Below are 15,351 nucleotides of genomic sequence, written 5' to 3'. Positions count from 1 at the left end.
TGCCTTTTATACTTCCGGTTTCTGTCCTGCCCCTCTTCTTCCAGTGGGGTAGGCGTGGGTGTCCTGGCTCTGTCTACCATGGGGCAGTTATGACTGTCCCTCCGTCCATCTGGGAAGGAGGCCACACCCCATTGCTACATTCTCCAACACCTTTGGCTCTGCCCAGAGTGCTACCTTCAACACTCCCTTTCAAATTCTTCACTTTCTATTGTCTCTGTGTCTTCTTTCATGTTGCCCTGTGTGCTTGACATGGCCTTCTATTTGTCTATCCTGCATCCTTGACTCATTTAAATCTTTCCTCCAAAACCACTGGCAGCATTGCCTATGCAAGAAGTGACTCAGGGAACACAAAAGAGAAGAAAATTAGGGATTAACAAGATACCTGCCTACCATTGCCCCGATCACTTGGCTTACATTTTTTATCTCTGTTCTCCATCCTTCAATTCTTTTGTATGCCTGCAGTTTGTGAGGTCAGGGACTTTGTTCTCCAGATTGTGGGACAGAACCTATCACATGTGGGGTGCTTCCGAAATTCAAATAATGAAAAGCTAATGATTAATCATTTTATTCAAAGTTTTTGCAGGTCACAGCATTGCCAGAGATATGTTTCTGCTTTATCCCGAGGAGTTCTCTAGCTTTCTTTTGAGTTCCTATGATAAAATTGATGTCTAGAATAAAAGTTTAGATTCCTTCTAGTCACTATTCTGTTTGTTACAGGCTAATAATGAGAGTTTCTCTCTACCACCTATTTCAGCATTGGGAAGATCTTAGCAATAATCCATTTTTTATGTTGTGTCACTGAGTTTTACACTGGGACTCTAAAGCATGTCTTGAATTAAAATGGATCACTAGTTAAATCCAATTTTGGGCAGTTTTCTATTAAGACAGTTTGGTCCTAGCCCTCCTTACCAAAGGAAAGTCCTAGCTGTCAAATGTTGCAGGACTTTCCTTGGTTTTAGACTAATTCTAGGTATTATCCCCACCTCCATACAGTACTAGTTCTATGACAAGTCCCAAGTTTGTCTTTGGCTCTACCTAGCCTATTTTCAGCCTCAGACATTCAGTTGTATAGATTTGAAAGCTACTCCTGCACTTTAGTTTTTAATTGGTTGTATTTTTTTCTATCTTAGAACATGAGATGCCTGAGCAACAGCAAAACCCGCTGGGTCTCTTATGCCTAGGGTGACCAGATGTCCTGATTTTATAGGGACAGTCCCGAATTTTGGGTCTTTTTCGTATATAGGCTCCTATTACTCCCCCTCCAACCCCATCCCGATTTTTCACATTTGCTCTCTGGTCACCCTAGTTACGCCTCTTCCGAGAAGGCCAGTTCAAGGTTTATGGAAGTAGTATGGCCAAGTGGATAGGGTGCTGGGCTGGGACTCAGGAGAGGTGACTTCTATTCCTGGTGCTGTCACTAACATGTTGTGTGATTTGGGGCAAGTCATTTCACGTCTCTGTAGCTCCGCTTCCCCTGTTTTCCATCTTGCCTATCTAGATGGTAAGTTCTTTGGGTAGGAACTGTCTCTTAATATGGTTTTGAATAGTGAAAAGCACAGTGGGGCCTGATGTCAGTTAGATAGCTTTAGACACTACTGTAATATGAATCATTAATAATAGCCCCTTTAGTAGTGAATGGGGCTTGTCCTGGCCCTCTGCAAAAAGACAAATTTCATCCATTGGGAAGAACTGCAGTTGAAGTCAAAGGGTCGTGAGAAACCTCTGTGAACAGGAGCTGCTGGCTTGCTGACAGTTCACACCAATTTTATTTTCCACTCTCAAAATAATAGTTTCTCTGGCCTCATTTTCTGTTCTTTCTCTGGTCAGACTGAACAGCCTCCATCAGCCATTTGAATTTTGAATGGTTCTTTTACATCCATCTCAGCTTCATCCAACTAAGTGGGGAAGAGAAGGGGAAAAAAAGGCAAACAAACCCATCAAAATGATAATTGGTGCTAACTTAGCATTTGTTCGTTCTTTTCCAGTTTAGCTGCTGCGGCTGCTCATCTCTGCTCTTCCACTCTGCCTTAGCTCCCAAATGGTGTCAATTATCCACAAATCTCACAGGGCCTGCACCATCTGAATAACAATTCATTAACCTTCACTTTCCTCCTGCTGATTAACTCGCCTCCACCATCTCCCCAATGCAGGAGACGGCATGTCGGAAATTCAGCCAAACTTTTTAATTATGCAAATAATACAATACCCAGAGATAATTATTTAGCCCAGACTCTCGGCTGCACATTCTACTCTCTGTTCTGCTCTCATAGGTTTTTCGATTCTACTCCCCTTTTTATATCATTGTAGCTCTGTCAAGGAGAATGAAGGATTTTCCACTTCACTCAGTGTAGGTGATCACTCAGAGAGCCAACACAGATGGGCCACTGTTTTGAGAGAGAACAGGGTTGCTGCAGGGCTGGCCAGGGAGAATGAAGGCCCAGGTTAGGTTCCCAATTTCTTCCTTTTAGCCTGCATGCTTCCCAAACAGTCTGAAGATGTACACTGAGATTCAAACAAAGTTCATATATAGGACCAAATCCTACACCAGTTTGTACCTGCTGAGGAACGGGTCCACAGAATTTATAGTTTTCATGCTATTCATGTCCTGCATGCAACTGTCAAACTTTGATGAGAAACAAAGTCTTTTTCCAGCCAGGCAAACACACAATTCCTCATAAAAGACGAATTACAAGCCAAGTTTTCAGCTTTGAAACTTCAGCCACTTTTGACACAGCCTGATTTTTAACACAGAATTCTCATGGTCAGAATTTTGTTTAAATAGAGGGGTATATGATTTTCACTCCCATCTAGGTCATTAAACGCTAAAGAATCAGATGCAAACTCTCCGAAGTATATTTTAGACAGAGCCAGGCATGGAGTCCTTCATTCCAAAAGGCAAAGATTCTGAGCATTTCTAAACAAGAGAACTGAGTATTGCTAAATTTACAATTATTGCTGTACATCTCCGTGGCATCCATCACTGCAGTATCTGAGTATTAACAAATAACAATAAATAAAAACAAATACATCTGTTCGTCTTTAAGGTGCCACCGGACTCCTTGTTGTTTTGTGGATACAGACTAACACAGCTACCCCTCTGAGTATTTAATCTGAGTATTAAACACTCAGAAATCAAAACATGCAAAAGTTAAAGCTCTCTTAGTAACCTTAATTTACCCACAGCATTTAATTTACTCACAGTCAATTGGTTAACACAAGACACTGGGGTCTAGAAAAGCTTGAATCTGAATCCAACTCTGCTACTCACTTACTCTGTGGCCTGGCCAGATCACTTAACCTCTTTGTTCCTCAGACTCCTTACTTGTAAAATGAGGGTGATAATACTTACCCACCTTTATAAAGTGCTTTTGAACCTTGGATTAGAAGTGCAATAGAATTGTAGATTATTATTTTGACACCCAATTTTACCGTATGTTACACCCATTCATCTCCCAGTGAAGTTAGTTGCAGCTGGGAACGCACATTGGAGGGCAGAATTGACTCAACTGTCTATTAGTTTCACACATAATACCATGTTCTTACCCCATATTAAAACACACTGTAACTGAATAAAATGAGTTTATGGTAAGAACGGTTCTTTCGTATACCCTGACTGTAGCTTAAGGAAACAAATGTAAACAACGAACAGTATTTTATACAAGATCCCTGTGTTTTAGGACTTTAAGCAAATAGGAATGTAAAACACTGACCTCTTTATGGGGTTCACTGTGCAGCATACCAAAGAAACCAAACCTGCGTTCTTGGAACTCCGCAGTGAAATAGCTGAAAACCACTCCTGTGTAACTAACATCAACATTGTGCTATTCTATTATCCTGTAAATCTAAAATTTCATGGAAATTTCATGGTAGGTGAGTATTATTATCCCAGTTTGGCAAATGGGAAAACTACGATGCAGAAAGGTTAGAGGCCAACAACAGTCTCTAATGTAAGGAACAAAAGTCAAGCACGTGGAGCCATATGTAAGCACCTAACTAGGTGACCTGAGGCACAGAGGTACTGAGTGCTCTTAGGATAGGTCGACACTCAGTATGGCAACCCAGGCTTTAATCTAGTGAGCACAGGTAACAATATATACGGTGGCCCAAGGTTTAAGACGCCGAAGTATAAGCCTGTTAGGGATCCTCAGTACGTACTCGGGTTGCTAGCATCTGCTGCAGCACATGCCACCACATTCTCATTACTATTGTTAGCCAGCATGGTCTGACTATCCATGCTACAATCACACCTTCACTTGCAGTATAGACATACCCTTGTCTATCATTGACTTCAATAGAAGAGCCAGGTGCCCAGGTCTTCTGAAAATCAGGTCACTTATTTACCTGCCTACAGACTGATGTAGGAACTTAATTTTAGGAAGCCAAATTTCCATAGTTTGGCTTAAACAAGTGCCCCAAAGTTGCATAGCAAATCAGCAGCACAACTGAGTGGAGAACAAAAGAGACCCTAGCTCTCAGGTGCATGCTCAGTCCATTAGATTATATTGCCTCTCTTAAACGTTTATTACATATGAGTCGCTCTCTGCCTACCTATGAATGTCAGCCACCCATGTCTGTAGACAGAAAATGGCCGGTGCTTAACAGTGCCCCGAAACAATACACAGCGGTGTAGGGACTGACATGAAGAATAGTACAACCGAAAGTGTAGAGCCCTGATCTCACTCCCATTGACCTACTGGGTGCTGGACTGGGCTTCTAAGGCCTGATGCACTCCCCAGTAAGTCTCTCTGTTGACTTCCAGTGGCCATTGGATATGGCATTAAGGGAGGCAGAATGTAATTACGCAGTCTGAAATTTAGCCAGGCCACCAGTCTTGTAAAAATGCCATGGATCTTTACTCACCAAGAATGGTCAGGGCCTCGAAGTTCTGACCTCTTGTCTGAAATATGCCACCTCCAGCAACACATGCTGGGAGATTTGTTGGCTATTGGTAGTGACTCAGAGATGAATCCCTTCTAATGAATCTCCAAAACCTTGTACTGCAGCACCGTGATCTCCCTTCCTGAAAGTGAACCTTTTCCTCTAAGTTCTCCTGTCCAAGTAGGACAGCCAAGTGTCCCAGCCAAAAATGTCATTGTATAGCCTTGGATTATGATTTCAGACCAGGTGGTATGGAAGCATCAGTTGCAGGTCTTCTTGTATGCAACCATATAGGTATACACAATCATGAGGCATCCAAAGAAACCCCATGATACTCTAGCTCCACTTTTAATGCAATGTTTATTATAAGCTATCACTCCACTTTTCATCTGGAAACAGTAATACGCACACAAACAAGGAATCCCCATGCTGCCTAGAGCTGGGAAAACTCTCCCAGATGAAACTTGTTATATAAGTTGTGAACAATTTGCTTCTCTAGCTAGCTGGACTGACCTTCAAAATCCAAGTTGGGAAAGGACTCAGTTAATGTATATCTAAAAACTTGTAACTTGATTTTTATATAAGTGCTAAACTAACTCTGTTTAATTGATTTTCCACATTGTACACTGAGAAATAGGATTTTTATAGCTCTTGAATAATTCAGAACTTTGATTCCTAAGGCAAAAAAATGGGCAAGGAATAAAAGCATAATTGTCATGGTAGCGGAGGTCAAAAGGACAAGCTGGCCGTAAGTTCATAATGTGATTGTGTATTCATTGTGGACTGTGGAATATTACCTCATTGAAATCTTATTACTTTAAAAAAAACACACAGAGTAGCACTGCTAGGCAGAGAACTGCAAAAGAAATGGAGGAAGTGTTAATTTTTAAGCAAGTTTGACAAAGATTGAGTTTCATATGACAAATACTGTCAGCAAGACAGGATTCTGTCAGTGGAAGAAGTTTAAACATTAACAATTTCTGTCAGGCTGTTGACACAACCACGGCAGACATTTCCCAAGATGCTGAGATGACTGCTGGCATTTGTCAACAATCCTGTCACAGTGACAGAAATAAGACCATGTCTGGAAATGTGACAGTTTTGGCTTTGTGTTCCCCTGAGCATTGGCCCAGGTGTTCAGAGAAAGTGTGGGAAAAACCCATATTTCTGCATTGTCATTTGAACATGGAAAAACACAGGAGGAAAATGAGCTGTCACTCCAATTCCCATGATGCCTTGCTGCTTAGCATAACTCTACTCTGTGGCCCAGGGTCCACTGGTCCATACTCTGACAGATAATTAAGAAAGCAGCAGCTTTTTCTAGACGGCTCTTCCTCATGATTTGCATTTTAGCCAGAGGCGACCAGTTATAAAAAAAACATGATGGAAAGATGGTAAGAAGCCAATTAGATGGATGGATGGCTGACTGACAGCTCTCTGGTATTACTACTCCAGATTTCATCATACATAGCCTGGTAGTTTTCTACAGGAACCAACTTTTGTAGGTTTGTAAAGCTGTTAAATGTAGGGCTATATATAGAATGAGATCATTTTGCAGAATATTTTACATTTTCCTGAAATCAACATATATCATTTCCTCCAAAGATTGCATCCAATAAGCCTTCATAATATAGCACAACTTACATAGTGACATTTAGCTCTATTAAAAACTGTTGATGACTTTGTAGGTAAAATTGCTGTACTGATACAGAAATGATTAAAACTGAGATGCAGGGTGAAGTGGGACACTCAGGAAGGCAGCAAAGGTAAAGGCAGCTGGTAATTAGTGCTGCTGTGCAAATATCTTTATTTTTGTAAATGTGGATAAAATATATCAATTCATTTAAAGAAATAAACTATATTCCGAAATGCCTCACTGTGCATACATAATCATAACGTACTGAGGTGGGTTTTTTTTTATCAATAGTTGAGGTTTTTCCCAAGTAGAAACTTGTTTTGCTCAGGATCTAACAGATTTTAAATATGAAAAAGCTCATAAATTGCTACTTTCCAGGTCCTCTGCTAGAATCCAACAGCTGCTAGCCAATGAGAATTGATCTTCTGTGTTAGTGCCTTACATGCTGTGTATCACAATAAAATTGAAATGTGAGCAGGGCTTTGTTTTACTTTTGTGTTTGTTTTTTTATATATGAATAAAATATTTAACAAATCGCTTAGCAGCGGCAGTTCTGAATCGGCAGCTGCCATGAGATGAACTGTCCTTGACAATGTAAAAAAGTGCCTCAGCTTTTCTTAGAATTCGGAGTTAGCCAAATCTGGCAATTATCTCTTGATGAATGGCTGTTTTAGCAAAAAGGATTTCAGTCAGCCAACAATGCAAGGCCTATGTCTTATACCATGGATGTGATCCATCTAGTTTTGGAACCATCTGGCACAGGTAATGTTAAGCCACCCGACCCCCAAAATCACTGGAAAGTTTTTTGTTAATCACAGATTCTATGTTCAAACTTGGCTTAGAGTTTTCTGTTAATGTTTGCAAGGGAAGAAATTATGGGGGTCGTGGAAGAACCATCCCAAATTAAGGACCAGATTTTACTAACTTTATTAACATCGGCAAAGAGACCTGTGGTACCTTATAGACTAACAGACATACTGGAGCATGAGCTTTCATGGGTGAATACCCACATGAATCCGACGAAGTGGGTAGTCACCCACGAAAGCTCATGCTCCAATACGTCTGTTAGTCTGTAAGGTGCCACAGGACTCTTTGCCGCTTTTACAGATCCAGACTAAGATGGCTACCCCTCTGATGATTTATTAACACTTTGAAACCAATGGGACTACCAGTCTTACCAAAGTGGAGCAAGGGGATCAGAATCTGAACCTACAGCAAAGTTGGGCCCAGCTCCTGCTGAGGGGAAGAGATGGTTTAGGGGCTTGTCTGCAACTTGTCCCTCCTGGATACAACCTTAGGACTCCATTTTCCTCTATAGGGGAGTAACCTGCATAGGGGTGGCAGGCATGATGTGATCCCAGTAGAAGAAGCTCTAGGGTTTGGTTGCCTTAATGGACAGATCCTCCCAAGATCTGAGTGGGGTGTCTTTGACCTCTTGTCGGTCACCTGGACCTCCAAGCTCCCCCTACCACATTACTTCAACCCACTCCTTGAAGTGCTGCCACACTACCCTCCTGCTCTGGGCTTGGGTTGTGACTTAATGCCCCATTTAAAGCTTATTTTCTTTAAATTCCTTTGTTGCTGCCCCTAACCGCTATATTTGCATTGTCATTCTTTGGATATTCCTGGTAAGTGCATGGAAAAATAGCCCAACGTTTTATCCTTGTCAGAGACTGGAGGATAAATATATTCAAATGAATAAAGACAATGGTAAGGGGAATGATCCTGAAGGCATTTTCTCCTACCTTAACCTCCCCGAAGCAGGGACATGTCCATCCATCGCATGCTTGTAAAGTGACATATAAGGTTACGGTGCTGTAGACTTGTTTCGTAATACATGTCTTTCAGGTGTGAGTTAGTTCAGTATCATTAATGAGTGGCAGCCGATGCATTTACTGTAGACGTGTCTGAACCAGAAACCTAGATTCTTAACCATCCCAAAACATAATGAGGATTTGGAATGTAGATTTGAATCTGTAATGGGATGACAAAACCCTGGATAAGGACTACCCACGTTCTAAATCTGAATATAGATGAAAGCTTGAAGCTCAGATCCATCTCCAATATTTTGGCCCATGATCATCAAGGCTGAAACCTTCATCAGCCAATCAGATTGCAACCTAGAGGGTCAAATTCAGACTTATGTCCAAGTATGCTTAAGAGGCTGTAACTTCTACCATCTTCCAGACCCCCAGAAGTGTATGTTACACACAGTTAGACTCCCTTAGATTCACACCCATGTGGCAGTAGGTAACATTCACCTTCTTCATACCCCTCACCACTGTATGGCATTTGGGCCATAAAAATATATGTCAATGGACTTAGTTTTATTTGTCTGAGTCTTAATAAATTGAATTAATTTAACAATTTGTATCACAGCTCATGTGAGATTCTGGGTTTAAAAAATATTTAAAAAATCCGCAAATAAATACTGGGCTTAAAATCCTGGGCCCATTGAAGTCAATAGCAAAACTCTTATTGACTGCAGTCGAACCTAGATTTCAGCCCAAGTTCACACTGCAATTGCTTGATGTTGGTTTAAAAAAACAAGGGAGGAAGGTATTTTAGTAGATTTGGTATGCACAGCTAGATAAATATGCAAAAAGCACCATGCAAAGATCCATTTATATTTCTGAATGAGTTTTGTGTAAGTGTGTTTAAACTTTCTGTGAATACTCTAGCCAACGATTTACCGGGTGCAATGGTAAATATTTTGCAGTACTCCTCAATATCTTGTTTTAAGGGAGTACTGCAAAATATTCATAAATTTAAATTCTTAACTGTGAAAATTCACATTGGAAATTGAGTTCTAAGTTATATTCAGTCCTGATGGTGGGACAAAAACATTATCATGTAATCAATGGGTCCAAGCAAGAGTGCTTAGTGTTTAGAAAACAGAACAGCTCACAAACAAATTAGAGACCAAGAATTATTGGCAGAAATTATTTTGTTAATAATTTTAAATAATGAACATATTTGGGAAAAAGAACAATTTGTTCATGGACAATTTACAAAAAAAAAAGACGTGAAATGTGTCAAACAATTTTTTAAAAAAATATTTACACAGTTCTGCTCATAAGTTAGTCATGCAATCCTGCATATACTTGGCAGGTTTTTCTTAAATGGAAATAAGGCAAACATCTCATTTGATTGAGTCTGGGTTAAATAGATTAAGCAGGGAAAGATCTGTTGTTCCTCTTTCCTGCCATACATGAAAGTAAAATGTGGATCACCAATGGCAAAACTCTTCAAACGAATGTCACGTGCCTGGTTTTCAGAGGCGCTGGCAACTCCAGTTTCCACTGTAGTCCATGGAAGCTGCAGATTATCAGTGCTGGCATAGGTCAAAAAAAGGTGGGGAAGTTAATGAAAATGTTTGCAAAAACATAGTACCCATTTTTAAAATTATTTTAACTTTTGATACATTTTAACCATCTCTACAGTTGCAAAAGTCAAATCAAAAATCTGATTTTATTTAAAGTTCAAAATATCAAATTGAAATATTAACTGTTTCAAAATCCTCCCCCCACAACAATTTGACTGGCTCTACTCATCTACTCACTGGAAAAAATCAGGACATCATGTTTATATAGTGCTTTTCATCTTGAAGGATCCAAACCATAAACACATTGTACACATTGGTTGCTTCATCCATTGCAGCAAAATCTAGGGGATGTCAGGTAAAATGGTAGCCAAAACACTGGATAGCATTTCTGGAGAGGAAATGAATAATAAAAAAGTGAATATTTAAATAAAAGTTCAGTGATAATTTTAGTTAGGCAAAATGTAATGATCTGGTTTGGGAATTTGATGAAGACACCCATACTGTTACTCTAATGAGGAATGCCTTGGGATCTTTAATGACAGCAAGTGGTCATGAGCTTGGTTTTAGGTCTCATCCAATCCTTCAGCAGCATTACATTACTCCCTTATCACCATGGTGGGATATTGGTTCAACACTGACTGAGCGGGAAGAGTGCCAAATATTGAATCACCGTCTCCACTTACAGAAGAACTCAAATATTCCTTGGAGGTCTCTTATCCAAGTATCGATGCAGCCCAGTCCCTTCAGCACAACGTGATATGGCTGAAGCTGAACTATCCCCCTCTCTTTGAGATATGCTGTAGATTTGAACTGCTTTATCAAACAGACATACAGAAAAGATCTCTTCTCAGACACTCAATGTTCCGATCGCCTGACATCAGTGATGAACATTTGTATGTTCAGGAAGGGCAGAATACCAAAGGTGAGAACTACATGGTTAATCTCCATTACTATTTACCACAGTAGTGCTCAGAGGTGCCAGTCATGACTGGAACCCCGCTGTGCTCAAGAAGGAGAATTTTGCCCATGGTCTCCAAGCCAACAAGAGCATAATTCTATGTTAGGTAATATGATAGACATTCTGAGCATGTCAAAACACCATGCTCTACAATTCAAACCAATACAAATATGACAGTTGAAAATAACTGTTAAAGCAGACCATAACAGCAGGCCAGTCCCAGTATAGAAACATTGCAAGCAGGTCTTAAAATATGACTTAAAAAGACCATCAAAAATCCTGATTCTCCCTGGTAGCCAGAACAGCTTGTTCAAAAGCACAGGACCTGAGCAACAAAAAGTCTGATCATTCAGGCTGTTAAACCAGAAAGAGAGAATCACAAGGATCCCCTAATTGAAGGAACAGAGAGAACAAGAGTAAACATAAGCACTCTGACAACTCAGACGAAGTAAGAGGGAGGAAGATATTGCAGACACTGAAATGTCAAGATAATAATCAATATCATATTGTCTGGGAAATCAGTGCGGGGAATGAAGGACATTCAAGATAACAGCAATGCAACTGCTATATCTGAAACAAGTGGGAACTTCAGCAGTGGCAACCGGAACATGCTTCAGTTCCATAATTAAAGCTCCAGGGAGACCTGCATAGAGGGAGTTGTAATAATCAAGTATAAAAGACCCCGCAGAGTAACATCTCATTAGGAGAGAGACTGAACTCCACAGGCAAGCATTGTTAAGTTAAATGACAAATTGTTTTATTTTAATGATATGCAGGGCCAAAAAAGGGTCCAGAGGTCCTGTTTATTTTGCAGCAAGTGGGAGTGTTAACTCCTGCATAGGCTTCTCACAGGTGTGCTGAGGATCAGAAGGTAGCGTTGCCAGGTGTCTGGTTTTTGACAGGAACGCCCGGTCAAAAAGGGATCCCTGGCAGCTCCAGTCAGTGCTGCTGACCAGGCCATTAAAAGTCCAGTTGGCTGCAGACAGGGCTAAAGCAGGCTCCCTGCTTGCCGTGGCACTGAGCGGTTTCCGGAAGCAGCAGCATGCCCCCCCTCAGGCTCCTATGCATAGGGGCAGCCAGGGGGCTCTGCACGCTGCCCCTGCCCCAAGTGCCAGATCTGCCACTCACATTGTCCAGGAACCCCTCATCCCTGGCCCAATCCCGGAGCCTGCACTCCCAGCCGGAGCCCTCACCCTCTCCTGCACTCTAAGCCCCTGAGCCAGCCCGATGAAAATGAGCGTGTGAGTGAGGGTGGGGAGAGTGAGCAACAGAGGGAGGGGGGATGGGACCTCGGAGAAGGGGCGGGGCAGGGGCGAGGCCTCTGAGGATGGGCAGGACAAGGGTGTTCAGTTTTGTGTGAGTAGAAAGTTGGCAACCCTATCAGAAAGCAAGGCTGGAAATGAAGACTCAGACTGTCTGTCACTCACTTTACAGAAAAAGAAATAGCTCTGAAGAGGTAGAGAGCTCCATTGCTAGTTGTTATGGAAGTTAATTTTATCCCAGTCTGGATATTTCTTGTTTGGTTTTTAGAGAACACAGCTTTTCTTTCCTGCAGCCAATGCAAATGTAAAACCTCAAGAACAAGGTAATCTTGCAATGTGCTGAATTATAGTCCTGGAGATAAAGAACATTCCACTCCCAGTCATTATACCACAGCCTGGTATTCAGATACCATAGTGGTACAGACAAGCTGAAAGTCATTAAAGAAATCTGAGGAGTCCAGCAGATTGTACTGTGGATTCAGCCTAACCTTATCAATAATATTCCCTGAATAGGAAAAGTTGAAGTCTGAGCTAAGTCTGCTGAGAATGCTCATGTCAAGAGATGGTTTGTTGTGCTAGTGGAAAATTGGCTTGTTTTGAGGAAACCTGTTCTCCTGCACTGAACAGGAGACAGCAAATAGGGGAATTTTTGTAGGAATAATGGCAGATCCTGTGGTTGGAGGGAATGGATTTAACTACAGTCACACAGAGCAATCTGGATCACTTGGTAAGTTGGGCCTATTCAAACAAAACATGTTTTAATACAGCCAATTCCAGGGTCATACATCCAGGAACAAGGAATGCAGGCCATACCTACAGCATGGAGGACTGTATCTTGAAAAGCAGAGTCTCTGAAAAGGATTAGGGGTCATAGTGAACAGACAACTCAACATGAGTTCCCAGGGAGATGCTGTGGCAAAAAGGTCAAATGTGATCCTTGAATGTATAAACTGGAAAGTAGTGGGTAGGAGAATGGACATGGTTTTACCTTTGTATGTTACATTAGTGAGACTAATATTGGAATAGTGTGTCCAGTTCAGGTATCCACGTTTTATAAAGGATACTGAAAAATATTATTTGAGGACTGAAAAACTGTCTTACAGTGTGAAAGCTAATGAGCTCCATCTGTTTAGCTTATCGAAAAGAAGAGTGAGAGTGGCTTAATCATGACATCTAAGTATTTTCAAGGGCAGAAAATACCAGGCACTAAAGGGCTCTTTAACCTAATGTAGAAAGGCATAACAAGAACCACTGACAGGTTTAAGCCAGACAGATTCAAATTAGAAATAAGGCACAACATTTTAAGTGAGGCTATGCCTACACTATACCGGAATAGCCCCCTAGTGTAGAAACAGCATATGCTGACAGAAGGAGTTTTTCCATTGGTGTAGGAACAGCAATTCCCCAAACGACATTAGCTGCATTGACAGAAGCACTCTTCCGTCGACACAGCTGCATCTACACTGGGGGTGTGTCAGCAAAGCTATGCCCATTAGATGCATGTTGTTTTCACACCTCTTACTGACATAGCTATGCTAATATAACTTTGAACTGTAGACAAAGCGTGAGGCTGATTATTGGACAGTGGAATAAACAACAGCACAGGGATCGGAAACCTTTGGCATGCGGCCTGCCAGGGAAATCCGCCAGCGGGCCAGGACAGTTTGTTTACCTGCAGCAGCCGCAAGTTCGGCCGATTGCAGCTCCCACTGGCTGCGGTTTGCCATTCCAGACCAATGGCGGCTGTGGGAAGCGGTGTGGGCTGAGGGATGTGCTTGGCACCACCTCCTGCAGCCCCCATTGGTCGGGGACAGCGAACCGCGGCCAGTGGGAGCTGCGATCGGCCGAACCTGCGGACGCTGCAGGTAAACAAACCATCCTGGCCTGCCAGCAGATTTCAAGGATGGGCCTAGTGCCAAAGGTTGCCGATCCCTGTGATAGTGATATAATGTATGCAATGTTGTTGGAACTGTGTTGGTCCCAGGCTATTAGAGAGACAAGTGGGTGAGGTAATGTATTATACCAGTATAAGAAACCTATACACTGGTACTACTATGTCCACACTAGAGCTTATACCAGTATATCTAAATTGGTAAAAGAATCATACCCTTATCTGACATAGCAATACTGATATAACTTTATAGGGCAGACCAGACCCATATGTTTCACATGATCTCTGATTATCTCTATACAGAGCTGATTTTTGAGGGCCCAAGATAAGGAGAGGTAGTTCCTCTGGTTACTTTTGCAAGTTTACATACATCAGGTGGTTCGACATGCATACCCTATGCTACAAATTACAGACATGGATCACTTTTTGAGTGAAATGTGGCCCATATTAAACACCACAAATCAACATCACCCGATAATTTTGGCCAGAAGTGAATACAATGTTTTGCAACTAAAACTGGACAGGGAATATAGATAGGCAGAATGCAATTAGCAAATTGGAATTTTGCCAGGACACTGGGGTAACTCTGCTGTCCTTGGTTTGGTATCTTGTGTTTTTCTATTCCTGGAAAAAATGCCACAGGCAGTTTAATGACCACAAGTGCTCAGGACTTCAAGTTATACATCTCCTCTGAAAGAGTTCCCTCCAGCAGCAAAGTGCCACTTAACTCCGTGCTAGGACACCAATTCCAGACTCACCCAGTGGGAAGGATGGTGCCTACTGCACTACCAACATAGTTGTTGGTTTCTACAACCCCTTCATCCTACAGCGTATTTTTTACTACTGTTTTTAAAGTTAGCTATTGTTCTTAGATACAATGATGAGGGACTCCTAGCTCTGGCTTGAGCCAAGCAGGTGCTGGGCAAGCTTCCACCAACATGTTCTTAGATTCATAGATTCCCAGGCCTCTAGTCTTCCCTCCTGTATCACATAGGTCATAGAATGTCTCCAAAATAATTCCTAGAGCATAACCTTTAGGGAAAAAAATCAATTTTAAAATTGTCAATAATGAAGAATCCACCACAAACCTTGCTAAGTTGTTTCAATGGTTAATTACTCTCACTCTTAAAAATTTACACCTTACTTCCAGTCTGAATTTGTCTAACTTCCAGCCATTGGATTATGTTATCGCTTCCTCTGATAGACTGAAGAGTACATTATCAAATATTTGTTCCCCATGTATGTAGCTACAGACTGTGACCAAGTCACCCCTTAACCTTCTCATTGGTAAGTAAAATATATTAAAAATATAAGAATGTCCATGCTGGATCAGACCAATGGTCCTTCTAGCCCAGGATCCTGTCTTCCGACAGTGGCCAGTGCTAGTTGCTTCAGAAGGAA

Source organism: Lepidochelys olivacea (assembly GCF_965140295.1).
Source record: "Lepidochelys olivacea isolate rLepOli2 genome assembly, chromosome: 3".
NCBI lineage: Eukaryota > Metazoa > Chordata > Testudines > Cheloniidae > Lepidochelys > Lepidochelys olivacea.
Note: the sequence above shows the minus strand (reverse complement) of the source record.